The sequence below is a fragment of the Bactrocera neohumeralis genome, chromosome 5, assembly GCF_024586455.1.
Source record: "Bactrocera neohumeralis isolate Rockhampton chromosome 5, APGP_CSIRO_Bneo_wtdbg2-racon-allhic-juicebox.fasta_v2, whole genome shotgun sequence".
NCBI classification, from domain to species: domain Eukaryota; kingdom Metazoa; phylum Arthropoda; class Insecta; order Diptera; family Tephritidae; genus Bactrocera; species Bactrocera neohumeralis.
Genome location: NC_065922.1, coordinates 50,553,331 through 50,569,782, shown reverse-complemented (window position 1 = coordinate 50,569,782; position 16,452 = coordinate 50,553,331). Strand labels below are relative to the sequence as shown.

At 33.0% G+C, this 16,452-nt stretch overlaps 1 protein-coding gene and 1 long non-coding RNA gene across 4 annotated transcripts in view; one reads left to right on the top strand and one right to left on the bottom strand.

Moving 5' to 3' along the window:
• Positions 1-16,452, top strand: part of LOC126759599 (zwei Ig domain protein zig-8) — a 596,656-nt gene that overhangs the window by 311,459 nt on the left and 268,745 nt on the right. The gene's annotated exons all lie outside the window — the stretch shown is intronic.
• LOC126759603 (uncharacterized) overlaps positions 8,463-16,452 on the bottom strand; it is a 236,870-nt gene continuing 228,880 nt past the window's right edge. The window contains exon 4 of the long non-coding RNA XR_007667026.1: positions 8,463-8,517. This is a non-coding gene — a long non-coding RNA (uncharacterized LOC126759603). The remainder of the gene's footprint in view (positions 8,518-16,452) is intronic.

Here is a 16,452-nt window from a genome sequence, read left to right as displayed (position 1 = left end):
CAAAAGTATTGTTATCTCTTATAAAATGGATACTTTACTTGCAATTTCATCATGTGGAAAATTGTTTAGAAATTTAATCAAGTTCAGACAGGCTGTGAGTAATAACACCATGCAATAACCAAATAGCTAAAGCTAAACCGGCGGTGAGATAACAAGTACTTTAAATAACGACAGAAAGTAACGACGAGGCACCTTTAGTATGTCATAAACTGTACTTGATAAATATTGATCAGCTGTGTATTTTGCGCAGATGAGATTAAGAATCATCATTTTATAAATACTTATTGGAATGATTTGCGCGAATTTTTTTTTACTAAAACTGACCAAATTATAAGTCTCCTTAAATGATCAAGTGTTGTGTTCGTGACTGTATAGTTGTTAAAGGGTTAGAAACTATTTTGTTTTAAAAAACTTAATTTTACTCAAAATTTTGATGGTTTTTGGGTTTAAGTACAAATATTGATTTATGATCAGATCTGATATGCTATGGAGGTATGGATAACTATGTATTCACAAAAAACATGCAAAAAATATCCGTTAATGATTTGCTCATTTGTCTACGGTAATAATTACACTAAATTCGAAAAGTGCTCTTTCGAAAAAAAAACGCGCTCAAAGACAAACCTATGGAGATTCTTGAATTTTAAGCGGCTGTAACTTAAAACTATATAAGATAGCGCTAATTGTTTTAGTTCTTGTTATTTTAGAAGGTCTAACCTATCGAAATATTAGAAAAAATTGATTTCTTTTAATTTCGAATTAGTTGTTGCCTTAAGTTAAAGTCCCATCCATTCCATTTATCTCAAGGGGGCTAACATCTTCCATCCAACTTTCACTTTTTGAGAAAACATTTTTTTCTACAATCAGGTAAAGTTTCCCAAAAAAACCTGGCTCAAAACGCTAAAAAATAAGTTGGAATATCTTTTAAATTGGCGTTTAAAATAAATTTAGTAATAATAAAAAATAAAAGAAGAAACGCAGAACATGGCGCGTAATTAATTAATTAATTTGTGGCTGATTTATCGCGTAAGCGGATGAAAAAACGCCAATTAAAAAGAAGAATAATTTATTAACATTGTACAATTTATTGAGTTACACCTATCATCAAGGCGTATAGTCGGTAAAAATTAACAGTAGGGATATATATATTTTCAATAATTCATAAGGAAATTTAAGAGTAGAGTTTGAATAATGTAAAATATGTATGTGTAATTCTGTAAAAATATTTTAATGCAGTTTATGGAGATCTCAAAATAAGCCACTGCAAGCTACAAGCTCATACCTACCTACGTTTCCAACTGCAGATACTAAATGGAGACTTAAAGAAGAGTACCTTAGCTTTTAAATTTTCGTACCAAATATCCATGTAAATATTTTACTAATTTTTTATTTTGTTTTCTTCTGCAATTTGAGGGTTAAATTATTATTTTAGCTCACAGATAAATATTTCACTCAATCGCCAAATCTTGGTTTGTTTTTTTTTTTTGAAAATTGCTACTTTTTATAACTTTATCAGCTTAGCTAATCGTTTATTTACATTAAATTGTAAATTTCAAGACCTTCGGCTCCCAGCAAAAAAAAAAAACATTTTTACGCCGTACCAAATTTCGTAGCAAAGGAAATATTTTGAGAACCACATTCTACAAATTATGACTCGGTACCAGGCCTATGAGCAAAAAGTGAAATAAGAAAACAAAATCACACAAATAAATCCTCGAAGGAATTTCCTTGTTTTTGCATCGAATTCCGAATAATGCCATAAATTATCGACTGCGAACTGTTTGAACAAGCCGAACTGAAATAAAACTACTACCACACTGGTCACTTGTGCATACAAAGCCATTATTATTATTATTATTATTAATATGGTGGACAACATGCCGTAACGCAAGCACATTGTGCCAACATAGACGGGGACGTAACACACATAAATATCGTAAGCGATGATAACTCATTTTTATGCGCACAGTCTGCCCTCGCACAATCGGATATATACATACATGTATGTATGTGTAGGTGCGGGTGGCCGTATCTACAAGCGCGCAGCGCTATTAATTAATTTATGACACATAAAACAGCAGCTTTACACTCCCTCTTAACACACACACACGCACCCATAGTTATTATTAAAGGTTGGTATTTATGTTTTTGCAAGTTCGTCCCATAAAGGCTTAATTGTGTTTAGTTGGTCATTTTGGTATTTAATACTTGTGGGTGTTTTTGCTGATGCTTCACTGAAATTAACAGCAATTTGTGATAACGGTTTTTCAGTTTATCTGCGCTCGTATGTGCCTTTTTAGCGTTATTTATGACAGGGTGTTTATGCCACATAAACTTTTTTATTTGCCTTGATTTTATATATTTGCCTTTAAGTAGGATTTGTGAAATTTAAATTTATAAATAGTTTATGAATAATTTATAGTGTATTTAAACTATCACTTGCTTAAATTAATTGAATGCTAGGTTCTTTTATTTACAATTGTTCGACCACTTATCACTTTTTCGGTTTTACACCGAAGTAGCACCAAGGGCCAGAACTTGCCACTGCAGGCGCTGCATACGTAATATGAAGGGTTTGATAAACATTTTGATTTCTTCTTGTGATTTTCTATTTAAGAGGTTAGGCAGTCTAGGACTTAAAAAATAATTATTGTTTCGATCAAGTACACTTTAGGGCTTTAAAAACCTTAACTTTTGGTAAAATAGTGAAGAAAATATTTCCATGTCAGATCTGCTCTTAAAGCGTTCGGATAGTATGCAAAACTTTAAAAGCAGTTTACTCGAAACTATATTTTTCAAATCAGTAACGCACACCTCAGTAATGCTATTCAGTAAACTTTTGATTGCAGATTTTATTTTTGTAAACAATTTACAGCAAATTTTTTGGGCAAAAAATGGAACTTTGTTTATATTGGGTTGTTCAGTAAGTAATTTCGTTTTTTAGTGAAATTTAAAAGTGTTTTTTATTGTTTAAAAATTTTTATAATATTAATTAATCTCCATTTTAATTCAACATATCTTCCCATTCTTCGGGCAAGAGATTGATTCCACGTTTATAAAATTGTTGAACTTTTCAGGCAAAAAACAGACCCAAGGGGTTTTAACGTCCTGACTTTAATTTAGGGTTCTCCGATCCAAAAAATTTTGGAAGTAATCTTCCGAAGGTGCCATGTCTGCAGAATATCATGCATTATATGATAGCACATCCCATTCAAGCAACAAACACTTTTGGTCACATTTGTATGAGATTTCGCATTATCCTGGTGGAACACCTCTTCCTTGATCAATTCCTGCTTCTATTGATCAAATCTGTTCGTCTTCTCTTTGAGAGCAATAAATTTTTCCAACTGATCTAAATGTATAGCGGAATTAAACGTGGCTTTGTCGGTTTGAGCTGGTTCATCATTTTTCATCTCTTGAGCTTTACATTCTTGTAAACAACCCACTTTTCATCGCTAGTAGCAATTCGCTACAAAAAATGTAATCAAAGTCGTTAATGCGACGAATCGAACTTCGTTCTGTAAGAGCATAAGGAACCCATAGGCCATGCTTCGAAATTAATTCTCGACGTTAAATTTGAATGTGAACGGTCGTGTTAGACAAATTCAATCTTTCAGCAATCTCTCGAGAGATGCAGATTAAGACCGACGCTTGCAGGTTTAGATAGCTTCTAAAATCATGTCGCTCATTGAGCCTTCTTCAAAAGAAGACTTCAAAGATTGGCCTAGTAGCCGCCATTTGTATATCGAAACATCAGTATAAAATTTTTCTTGTTTCAAGAATAAATTATGGAAATTGTGTCCTTCTTAGGGCTTCAGATTGGCATAAACCATGAGAAATTGATGACAGCTATTCCAAGCTGAAAAATAATACGAATAAAAACGAAACTAACATTTATAGAAAAAGAATATGCTCCGCGAACTTGTCGTGTACAAATCTCTTTCCAGAGATAGAACACAATGATACTGACCGAAACAAAAATGTGATTGGGAATTAAAAAAAACACAACTGCATAAATTATTTTAAAGGTATATTTTTACACTTTTAAAAATAAAATGTCCAACACTGGATGAAAAAGGTCTACCGATTTGAAATAAACGTTTTTTGTAAAAATTAAAAACTAATTTTAAATGGGAAAGTAAAAAAAAAAATGATTTAAAGAATTGGGCATTGCGTTTTACACATTTTGACCATCTTTTTGAAAATTTGTGCATATCAAGCCAATAGAAATGTTCGGCTTTTGAAGCAAACCAATCAGACATACAATTTTCGACTTCTGCATGGGAATCAAAGTGCTGTTCAATGTCGTTCAAATGGTGTTCCATCGAGGAAAACAAATGATAATCGGAAGAGGCCAAGTCTAGTGAATACGGCGGGTGGCGTTGCCGTAACAGTTTCACCAGATTGTAGAAGCTTATAATATACCACACCTTTCTTATCCCACCAAATACATTGGTTTTGCAATCGATGTTGATGGTTGTCCGGTATTAACCCATGATTTTCTTTGTTTGGAATTCTTAAAATTAAATAAATTTTTTCATCGCCCGTGACAATTCTATGCATAACTGATTTTCTTTATGCATAATATTATGTCGTTTGTTTAATGACTGTAAGGTTATTGAATAGCTTGACAGATGCCATGCCAACCAAACAGGAAAAAATTAAGGCTTGTTTACTACAAATGTTCGCTATCAACATATTTATACTGGAACACCCGTATAAGCAAAGATAAAGAAAAAGGTTCTCCATTGCTGCAGTGTTTTCAGCCTACTCTAAGTAAATCTTCAGAAAGTTTTCTACTTGAAGATATTGTTCGTAAACTGATCTACTGTTTAAAAAAAACTTCAAAAATTAACGCAATGGTGGCTGGAAGTTTATTTTTGGGAAACTCTGTACATGCAAAACAAAATAACTGATAGTGGTGTTTGCGTAATAAGCCAAGCAAATTTGAAAAAATTTAGTTTTGAGAAAATCCGTTTATAATAATCCGTATATAACTCAAAAGCTTTGTGAGGTATTGATTTAAAATTTTAGTACCTAATTTTTATATAATAATATAATCTATCGAAATATTAAAAAAAAATTATTCACTTTTTAATTTCGTAGTACGTACAGATACTAGGCAGATAGATAGAGTCTCTTGAATATCTCCTTAGAAACTGAACAATTATTCTCTCAATAATTTCTAAATGGCAACTCATATCGCGCGGAATACATTATCAACATTTTGCGCATAAATTATGACAAACTGGCAGTGAGATTGCCGACACTTGCTGTAGTTCATATTCCAGTCATATACATTTACCATTATTATTGAGCTAATATGTACATTTTTATGTAAATGAATTCCCTTATCTTCTATCCTACGTCATACACAATAAAACTCATCCAATTTAAGTTATACCTAGGATTTTCGGTCCAGCGTTGAACTTAATTCTGTTAGTATTTTTGCTGCCGAAAAATGCCTGCGCTTACCGCTAACTAAATATTGCTTCTCTGCGCTCCATTCGCAGCCGAATAAATAATCTTATTTCACCGCTATTGAAGCAGCAAATGTCGAAAATTCTTATCTAAATATTTTCACACAATTACTGAGGTTTCTTTATTATTACTATGATTATTTTTTGCCTACATATTTATGCATCGATATCTTTTCTTCGCATGCAAATGCAAATTTTATAATTTTCTTCTACTATTTGCAGGCTCCATTATTTATTGAAGAAGTTGCAAATTGAATTTTGCGTATGGAAATGTTGCGGTTGAATAATAAAATTTTTGTCTTTATTGCCAACGTGCTTGTGCTGGTATTATGGTATGCGTGTGCGTATACGTAACTTCGTAAAAATGCAAATTTACATGCCGAAATTTACTCACTTAAGTAGGAGCTTTTTAGTAGTAGCTGGCCGAAATATACAGACGTATTTACTTGCATTCCTTGTGGTTGTCTGCTGCTTGCGGTAAACTATTCAATTAACATCTTCTAAAATGTGTGTGTGTGTATTTGTAATAAATTCATTCATTCATGCTGCAATTTGAAAGATATTTTCAAAATGTTTGGTTTGAATTAAGATAAATTACAATTTTTGACTATAAATCAATTAAGTGAAGCAAATTGCAAGTGGCAATAAATTAATGGGAAATTTAGTATCCTTTTGCGGAGGAGTTCAGTATTTTGTAGTTACGTCTGTGGGTTGCTCAATTAAATTCGTTAAACAATTTTGTTCTTTTCACTGAAAAATAAACAATCAAATCGTGTATATCATTGTGTATTTCAAGCATTTTTTGTATAACTGAACCACCAATTGAAATTTTCTACAAAATGCTGAAGAAGAACGAAACTTTAGTTTTGGTTTTAAAGATATTAAATTTTAATTTAACTGAGGATACAGAATTGAGATTATTTTATCCTGTCACTAATTATAATTTTTCATATGAAATAATTAAAAAAACTAGTTTTGCCACTTTTAAGCTTACTTGATGCGATGCGGTCTCATATCGTTCAATTCGAACTAGAAAAAATTCAAATTAAATTCATTAAAATCAGTAATATTTTATAAATTTAATTTTCTAAATTGAAAATATTACATTTTCCATTGTACCTAGAAACTCATAAAATCATTGTATGTACATATATGCTCAATAATATCAACCAAAGAAGTTATTCATTTGAAGCAAAAAAATCGTCTGCTTTAAGAAATATCTCCCACGACTCGAAGAATTAATTAAATAGCTAGAACAATTATAGGTTTCCTCAACAGTTATGTTAGTTACTATAAAAGGTCAAATATCGAACATATTTTAATACAACATTTGTTTATAAATTATAAAAAATCGTGAAACAAGATTAGCCAGAGAAGCAAAATATAAATTTAGAGAGAGAAAAGTTACAACTTATGAGCTCACGTTTGTTAATGACAGCTTATAGGCAAAAAATAGTGAGAGTTTGTTCATAATTTTAAAGTTCTGAATTTACTCTTCAAAATCCATATCGTCCCTCTTAAAGTAATCAATGTAGTATGCGACGGTGCATTATTGTGATGTAAAAACCAAGAGTTGTCGGAAGAAAACTGTCAACATAACCTTGATTACCTGATAACCTGCGCTGACGTGTTTTTTCGGCTTCGGCCTTTATTTTATTCATATATTAATAATCAGTTGATATCGATGGCTGTTCTGCACGTAGTTCCTCGTCAACGCTTGGGACTTCTTTGTTGAATAATTCCACTCATCGTAAAAATCACCGAATGTAATTTGCGTACTTCAGAAAGACAAGCGGATACTAAACACTAATGATTATTTTCATATGACTCTTGGCACAGTTGTTATTCATAATCATACCAACCTAGGAAACAAAAATTTCGACGATTGAGTTTTCGCGCGAAATTTCATTTAAAGAGTATTATTAGTTTTAGCTCACTGAGTAGGGTATATTATGTTTTAGAAAAAATGTGTAATAACAAGAAGAAAATGTCCGATGACCAGTTTAGTCGATTTAGCCAATAGTCTATCTATCTGTCTGTCTATGCTGAGTTTTGAAATTTTGCACATTTTTTCACCAAGAAACTGAAGAAATACATACTAAACGATCAGAATCAAGGGCTTGTATGGAATCTTTTGCATTTGTGAAAGGTATGATAACTTACGAGCAATCGAAGTAAATTTTTTTCTTGTTTTTCTTTATAATATTTTGCTTAAACAAAATTCTGTGTAACAATATCTCTACAGTAACAGGCACCTTCTCATTTTCCTAAATCATAATCCATATTCCATTCTTTAACAAAAAAACAAAAAACTGAACTAGAACTTCGCCGTCGCTCTTTCATATGCTCACCAAATCTTCAGTAGCCCGACCGGAAGCTTACGAAATTTTATTTCCATGGCAACCATTTGATAAGCCTCTTGCTTTTGCTAATTTTCCAATAGTGTGCCTAGTAGTGTGCTAAATAACACTTTGTCCTTGGCACAGTTCACTTTCTAAAAAAAAAGAAATTTAAAATGATTCCCCAACATCCGTTAAATTGCAACAAATGTCAACCATATTTACTTTTTCTACAATTTTTTCCCCCAATAGATAGCTCAAAAAAAAAGTAACGAAATCGAATACATCAAAATGTTGAAGTAGAAAAGCGAAAACGGAAATGCAGCGACACAAAAAAAATTTCATGGACAAAGTTGACTGAATATTGTTGTTTTGGTTTATAGATGCATGTGACATACATAACTATGAATGTCGCTGGCTATATGTTTGCTTGCGCATATTTCACTCACCTAATTCCAAATTTTGACATTTTGTTGCACCTTGTTTTCCAACAATTCGCATTTTCTAGCAAGCTCGACTTGTCTGTTTTTTAATTTTGTTTTTATTGTGTTTTTATTTTTGTTTGTTATTATTATACGTATTTTTTTTTGCTGTTTGTGTTTGCTTCGCTGCCGGGTGAATTTTTTAACTGTTGATTTTTTTGCTTTTTTATGCTTATTTGCAGTGACATTTTGTTTTTGAGGTTCCTGACGTTGATGCTAGAGGATGAAAGTTTATTTGGATATGATTTTTTGCTTTATTCGTATATACCAATGTATGTATGTATGTATAAATAAATTTAAATATAAACCTGTATTAGTTAAAAACCTTACTAATTTTTGGTGTTGTGCTTCTAAATAAGCAAATGAAAGTTTCTTATCTACATGCATACATACATACATAGGTATATGTAGCGGTATGGTTATTTACAAAAAATATTATTATTATTGCAGAATTTTAAGTTTGTGTTTTATATAAAGCACATGTTTTGTAATGCCTCTACACTCAGTTCCCGAAGTACGAAAGTACGAACGTTTTCATGTAAGGTGAACAGTCATCAGTGGTACAATGTTTTGTGAAGGTCTCGTGTTAAATGACACATATGGTATGTGATGAAAATTCGGTAGGGTTTTGTACGAAGTATTTTCCTATTCCTTAGGAAGATAAATTTGTAGACAATTAACTACTTTAGCCAATCAATAGAACTCATTATAAAAGAACATGACATCACAAAAAAAAAAAAAAAAAATAACAAACATGCTCATAAACCGAAGAGAGTATAATAAATTTCCTGTTAAGTTTGTAACATTCACAAGGAAACGTCGGTGGTTCTATAAACTATATATGTATATACTGATCAGTCCGGGTGTTATAGTAGCGGTTTTCTAATTCTCACTTGAGTACTAAGATTCAGGTTGGTTGTTGAATCCATCTAACACCAAATCAAAGTAACGTGCTGTTTCGATGAGATTGAATCACAAGGTGAGCGGTATTAGATAAGTATGTTCGCTGGGGATTTTGCTGGGAGAGTAGAGAAGAAGGGTAAAAGGAGAGTTATTGAGTGGTAATAACAGGTCAATTGAAAAGTTCCAGAAACAAAACACTTTTGTTTCGTAAAATTCTTTGTTTTTATGTTCAACATAGTTCCCATAGTGATTATTGCGACTCTTTAACTTTTCAGTATTATTTTTGTATTAACATTTGTTCTTTACCTCAAACTAGGTCTCAATTTCGGCAATCAGCTCTTCATCTGAGCATTTTATTGAGATTTGCTTACTGCAAATAGTCGCTGGGGCCAGATTTGTAGAATTCTGTGCATTGTACTGGCGATACAGCACTTTCTGTTGTAATAATTGCAGTTGATGGTCCTTGCTTTTTAAGATAGCGAATGGAAATTATTCGGTAATCATCTATTTCCACGCTTTGGAGCGGGTTCTACTTGTGCAGTCAACTCAGATGACTTCTACAAACACTGCAACTCGCTGTTGTTTTGTTGAAACGTTATCAAGGTTGGAATCTACTTTGCATAGAGCTTTGTCATGCCCAAATATTTGTGAATGATATGATATACACGTTCAGTTGATATGTTTAATCTCGAACAACTTCATTTTATGGTCTTCAAAAATCTTTTTGTGAACGTTTTTGATGTTTTCGCCAGTAACAACCCCTTTTAGGCATCCACTGCGTTCATTGTCTTCCGTGCTTTTTTCACAACGTCTAAACTTAGCATACTAATACTTGATGCTTGATTTTCCAGAGGCAGTGTGCAAAAACTCATCATCGAGCCAAGTTTTTGCTTCAATTGTATTTTTTCCTTTCAAACAGCAATATTTTATCAACTCACGAAATTCCTTTTTATTAATTTTTCACAATAACAAAAGTTGTTTCATTCAAAACGATATAATTCACAAATTTATTATCCGAAAGCTGTCAAATTTGGTTTGGAATGTTAGCGCTAATTGAAAATCATATTAATTTAGTTTTAGTAGCGTTATCTATATGTCCGGCCGTGGATTTTTCAATTGACCTGTTCCTCCCTAGGTTGGCGGGTTTCCAGGCTTCCGTAAGGGGAGTACTCTTGCGACTTTCCACACCTTGGTGTTATGAAAAAGGGTCAGCTGGCAAGTTGAAGTCCGTAGTTAGGTATTTTACACCCACCGAAACTAGATGTTTTAACATAAACTTGTTAATTTCCTCGGTGGCAATAGATTTAGACAATTTCACCTCGCTGATTACACTTTGAATCTCTTCATCGATCAGAGTAAGTGGTGCGGATATTTCTAGAAGTTCGCGCAGCTTCTTTTGACTTCGTCGGTGTAAGCTTGCAGTGTGAGCTACCGAATAAAAAAGCTCACGCACTTCCTAGGGTATGCGGAGGAATGGCCATTAATTGAATTTTCGCATTAGATAAATGATTGACAGATATTTGTTATATAACGAGTTTATAAGCTCTAATTTCGTCCTCAAAGTTTGTCTTTGGGTTTGAAGACCTTTCTAAGGTTGTTTCACATACTATGTGTGATGGAATATGTAATTTTCATCTGTGTATCTTTCACCGATTTATTTATATTTGCCATACAGTTAAGTTAATTTAACAATTCTATTATTCATAAAATGTACTAATTGTACCCATGAACAGGGTATATTAAGTTTGTAACGATGTTTGTAACACCCAGAAAGAAGCGTCGGAGACCATATAAAGTATATATATAAATGATCAGTATGTTGAGCTGAGTCGATTTAACCATGCCCGTCTGTCTGTCTGTCCGTCCGTCCGTCCGTCTGTCTGTATATATACGAACTAGTCCCTAAGTTTTTAAGATATCCTTTTGAAATTTTGCAAACGTCATTTTCTCTTCAAGAAGCTGCTGATTTGTCGGAATGGCCGATTTCGGACCACTTTAACATACAGCTGCCATACAAACTGAACGATCGGAATGAAGTTCTTGTATGGAAAACTTTCACATTTGACAATTTATCTTCACTAAATTTTGTATAGATTATTTTCTAAGGCAACAATGTAATCTCCGAAAAAATAGTTCAGATCGGATTACTATAGCATATAGCTACCATACAAACCGGACACATAGTTACTAAAAGAAAGGCACCTGTGAAGAGTATATTAGCTTCGGTGCAACCGAAGTTAACGTTTTTTCTTGTTTTCTGGTGAAATTAGTATTAAAACCGTCATTCAGTTTTTTTTATATACTCAACATATTATTCATATTTATTTATTATTAAAATGAATCAGTTATTTATGTAAAGACCATTTCCTAACCAAAAATCAAAACTCTCTGCTAATCACCATATAATAATTACATGAGTATGGAATTTACGTTAATCGTTTAAGGCCAGGTTCCTCCAAACAATTTTGAAAAAATCGAAAATTTTTTTTCATAAATTGCTACTGTATACTCGTAGAAATAGTATTGAATTAGTCCCGAAGGTCAGCAAGACCGAGAAGCAGGTATAAAAAAGTGAGAAGCGCTGCGGGAAATCCGGCAGTTCGAACGCCTTCGGTAGCGGCAGCTACTCCGTGCCTTTGGCTTAAACTGATTTTTCTCCGAACCGAATGAGTATAGCGATTTACATTAATCGTTTAAGGCCAGGTTCCTCCAAACAATTTTGAAAAAATCGAAATTTTTTTTTTCATAAATTGCTACTGTATACTCGTAGAAATAGTATAGAATTAGTCCCGAAGGTCAGCAAGACCGAGAAGCAGGTATAAAAGAGTGAGAAGCGCTGCGGCAAATCCGGCCTTTTGCGTGCTTTTGGCTTAAACTGATTTTTCTCCGAACCACCTTTTTTCGCATGGATGACACTCTCATTTCAAAACTATTGCGCTTATCGATATGAACCAAACGGCATTTTACTCTTTAGATTTTTGGCTATGGCGTCAAGCAGAACCAGAAATATTCGTTATTATTTAAAAAAGTTATAAACAATTAAAAGTAAAACAAGGGTTAAAAAAAATCAAAAGTCCGCCATTTTGTGTTTTTTTTTTCATTGAAAATGTTTCATTCTGCTTGAGGCTATAGCTAATTCGATACAGAACATGAAACCGTTTTGTTTTTTGCTTTCAGATAATTCTTTTCCAAGAAATGATGTCATCCATCTACGAATCGGATGACTTTTAGCAGCCAGTTTCAGGACCGTCATTTTGAAAAAAAATAAAAAAAAAATTTCTTCAAGTAATTTAATATGTATATGTACTTTCATATGTAAAAAAAAATTGATTACTCAACATGTTTTGTAATAAAAATAAAATGTATTGAAAAAATTACGTTTTTTAGAGGAACCTGGCCTTAACATTACATATGTATTTGGCTGTGCGCCTAGAAATATGTCCTGCGTTCTCTTATGTACTTATAACCCTTATTTTTATTGTTTTTGGCTTCTCCCTTTTTATTTTTTAAGTCTCACAAGATAATAGAATAGTCCTGAATTATTGCATTACTCTCTTAAGTACGTTAACTATTTATTTCATTGCCTTACAAATTTTACTGCTTGCATAAACATAGGCGGTACGGACGTGCCATTGGCACAAATTTGTTCTCACACATTTTATTTGTTCGCTATCGCCAACAATAACAATGGAAAGTGAAAATGGAAACAAGGAAAGCAAATTTAAATATTTTTATTTGCCATCGAATTTTAAAATTCAATGCGACAATCCCATTTGGCGATCAGGCAAATTGTTGCTTGCCCATTGTTTGTGCTCTAATAAAATGCAAATTGTTTGACGATAGCAGAAATTTGCATTCAAAGCATTTGCGAACCCTTTACGTTGTCATTACACTTGTGTGGAAAAGTATGCAAATAGAGAATTGTTTGTTTTTAAATAGTTTTTGTAGAAAGAAAAGTATTTTTTCTTTTACAGATATGCTTGCGAATCGATTTGCATACATTAAAAAATTATTGGTTTCACTGCTTATTTTTAATTTTTTTTCTAAAATGAAATTCGTATATTTTCGTGACTTTTCAATTTATGGTGGAATATGAAATATTTCTGTTATCTGGTAGCAATGTCGCTTAAAGAAGTTCTTATTTATTTTTACATACTGCAGTCGCTTGATTATCTTTCCATCTCATTTTCGCCATTAATTAAAAGTTTTGGAACAGTATTTTACTTCGATATACATATTATCACATACGCATTTATATAGTCAATTGCTCTGCTTGCATTGTTTGTGCTCCGAAATTTTAATTTGCCCGATAATTGCATTTTGCAGATTTACTTTACTCAATTCTTCACATTTTTGTATTTGCTCAAACTTTTACTATAAGAGACTCGTTAACATGTTTGCCATGCACTCACACATTTACGCCTTTTAACTCGAATGTGCACTTTCTGCACGCTTCTCCGCTGCGCCGGCATTACTTTGGTAGAACGTCATCAGCAGGGAACGCAATTAAATTTTCAATCGAGTGAAACAATGTAATCTGCACTTGTAATCAAATCCAAGTGGCTCCACCCATACGAATGTTACCTACATTTTGGCGAACAACGATTTCAAATTGTGGTTACCGAACTGCAGAAACAGAAAAAGCAAACAAATCAGATATGAAAGACAACCAAATGCACACATCAAATGTTAACTTTGTATGTATGTATGCCTGTACATTTATACATATATGTATATGACATATGTATGTGCACGACATATCTAGATGTTTTTCACAACTCCACCTCTTTGCTATTTGCTACACAGAGCCTTGCGTGTGTGACTATATGTGTGTTACATCAAACAACCCGAACTGAAGTAAATGAAAAATAGTCGAAAAAACAAAAAGAGAAAAGTTGTTGAACGGAGTTTGTTTTTTTCAAAGTTTTCGATGTGAAGTGCTATGAAAATATACAACGGTAATTATTTGGAATATGTACTATAAGTACACTACAGTAGTGAAAATACGAGCAGAGTAATGAGTTTGGCCTGCCAGAAGCAGCTCTTCATGGATAAAACTCAATATGAATTATAGTATGAAGTAGTAATGTTTCGATACCAAAAGTTACTTTTAGATAGTAGTCATTACAGAATGATCTCGTTTTTTCTGTACTCAAAATTAGTCGCCTGAAAAAATTTTATATTAATCCTTACACGTTGCTTTCTGATATATGAAACAAAGCTCTGAAATTGTGAGTCACATGGATTACCGAAACATTGCATTTTATATATTCCTTTTCTTTTAGCAATACCCATTTTTCAATCCTTTTTCCATAGGTTAGAAAATCAAGATTATGTGAAATAAGTGCTAGAATAAAAATCTCGCTAACTATCATATAGTCACTCTATGTACTTCGATATATTGTATATATTTAGTTTCGCAAATTGTAGTCAAGTTTTAAGCTTCAAGAAAAATCTAAGGGGGTATTGTTATGCTTCTGGGTAAGCATTTATAGTTGTAGGACTATACCCAATTTTTTTTTTCGCTACCAGACACATCAGACAATACGTCATCATGCCAAAAGGGGTAACCTCTTTGAAGTTATTAATAATAAAAGCTTTAGCTTTATTTGTAGTTTTCGTAGGAGTCTGACTTTTGAAATCAAAGCTTCCGCTGGGAGAAACATTTCCAATTTCAACTTAGCTGGTGATATTCGAGTTCTTTTTGCACATTTCTATAATTTTGTTGGTATTAACGAGTTCGGTTTGTAGTCTACCATTAAAATGTCCAAAAACTTAGACCGTAATTGTAGGTTATAAATATTAAAGCACCATTTGATATACAAGGTCTGTCGCAAAAGAAACAGGAATGTTAAAAAAAACAACAACAAATTAATATTTTTCAAAGGTTATATTTTTTTATTCAAAGTAGTTTCCTTGTGCTTCGATACAGCGTTTAGCCCGGTCAATTAGCATTTCAAATGAGTGTTTAAGGTAATTTTTCGGAATGCTCTTGAGAATATCGGTCGTCGCCTTTTGGATAGCTGAAATGTCCTGAAACCAGTGCCCTTTCATGGGCAAATGAAGTTTTCCAAATAGGTAAAAATCACAGGGTGCCAGATCAGGTGAGTAGGGTGAGTGATTAATGGTTAATATGGAGTTTTTTGTCAAAAAATCAGTGACAAGCGTCGACCGATGACACGGCGCATTATCGTGCAACAGGCGCCAGGACCCTGCCTCACGGTATGGTGGTCGAGCACGACGAATGCGTGACAAAAGACGCTTCATAACACTAAGGTAAAACACAGCGTTAATCGTTTGGCCAGGTGGGACGAACTCTCGGTGTACAATACCCTCGGAATCGTAAAAACAAATCAGCATTGTCTTTATTTTTGACTTCTGAAGACGACCGACTTCTGATCGTCACAGAGGTCCTCACGACGTTCTTGGAATCGCTTAAACCACTCATGCACATTACTACGGGATAGGCACTGATCACTATTTACAAGTTTAAAACAAAATTTAATATTTGCTCTTTGTTCAAAATGCATTTTACGACCGATGACCAAAAGCTGCTGTCACTTTTTGATCGATAACATCGATTGTAGTTATCCAATTGTCTTAAAATGTTTTCGAAATGTCATCAAGAGATCAAACTTTTTATTTCATTTACCCACCAATAGGTGGCGCCACCAGAAACAATTATATTTAAAAAGTTCTGTTTCTTTTGCGACAGACCTTGTATATTTCGGAGATTTTTCGGATTTTTATTTCCAAGAAAATCATTGTAACGAGTGTATTTTTTAAACGTATAGTTTTCAATGAGTCAATCATTTTTTTAGTGTTGGTCATTTTGAAAGTTGTTGCATTCTTTATATTCAGTTAGGCTAGCGATTACATAATGAACAAACTTACTCCCGAACAACATTTGCAAATTGTGCAAATTTATTATCAAAATAAAGACTCGGGTCGCGCAATGTGTCGAATTTTGTTCGGCGAAAAACTCACTGTTGGCTGAATGGCTACCTCAATAAACAAAATATCGGGTGATTTTTTAAGAGCTTGATAACTTTTTTTAAAAAAAAACGGATAAAATTTGCAAAATCTCATCGGTTCTTTATTTGAAACGTTAGATTGGTTCATGACATTTACTTTTTGAAGATAATTTATTTAAATGTTGACCGCGGCTGCGTCTTAGGTGGTCCATTCGGAAAGTCAAATTTTGGGCAACTTTTTCGAGCATTTCGGCCGGAATAGCCCGAATTTCTT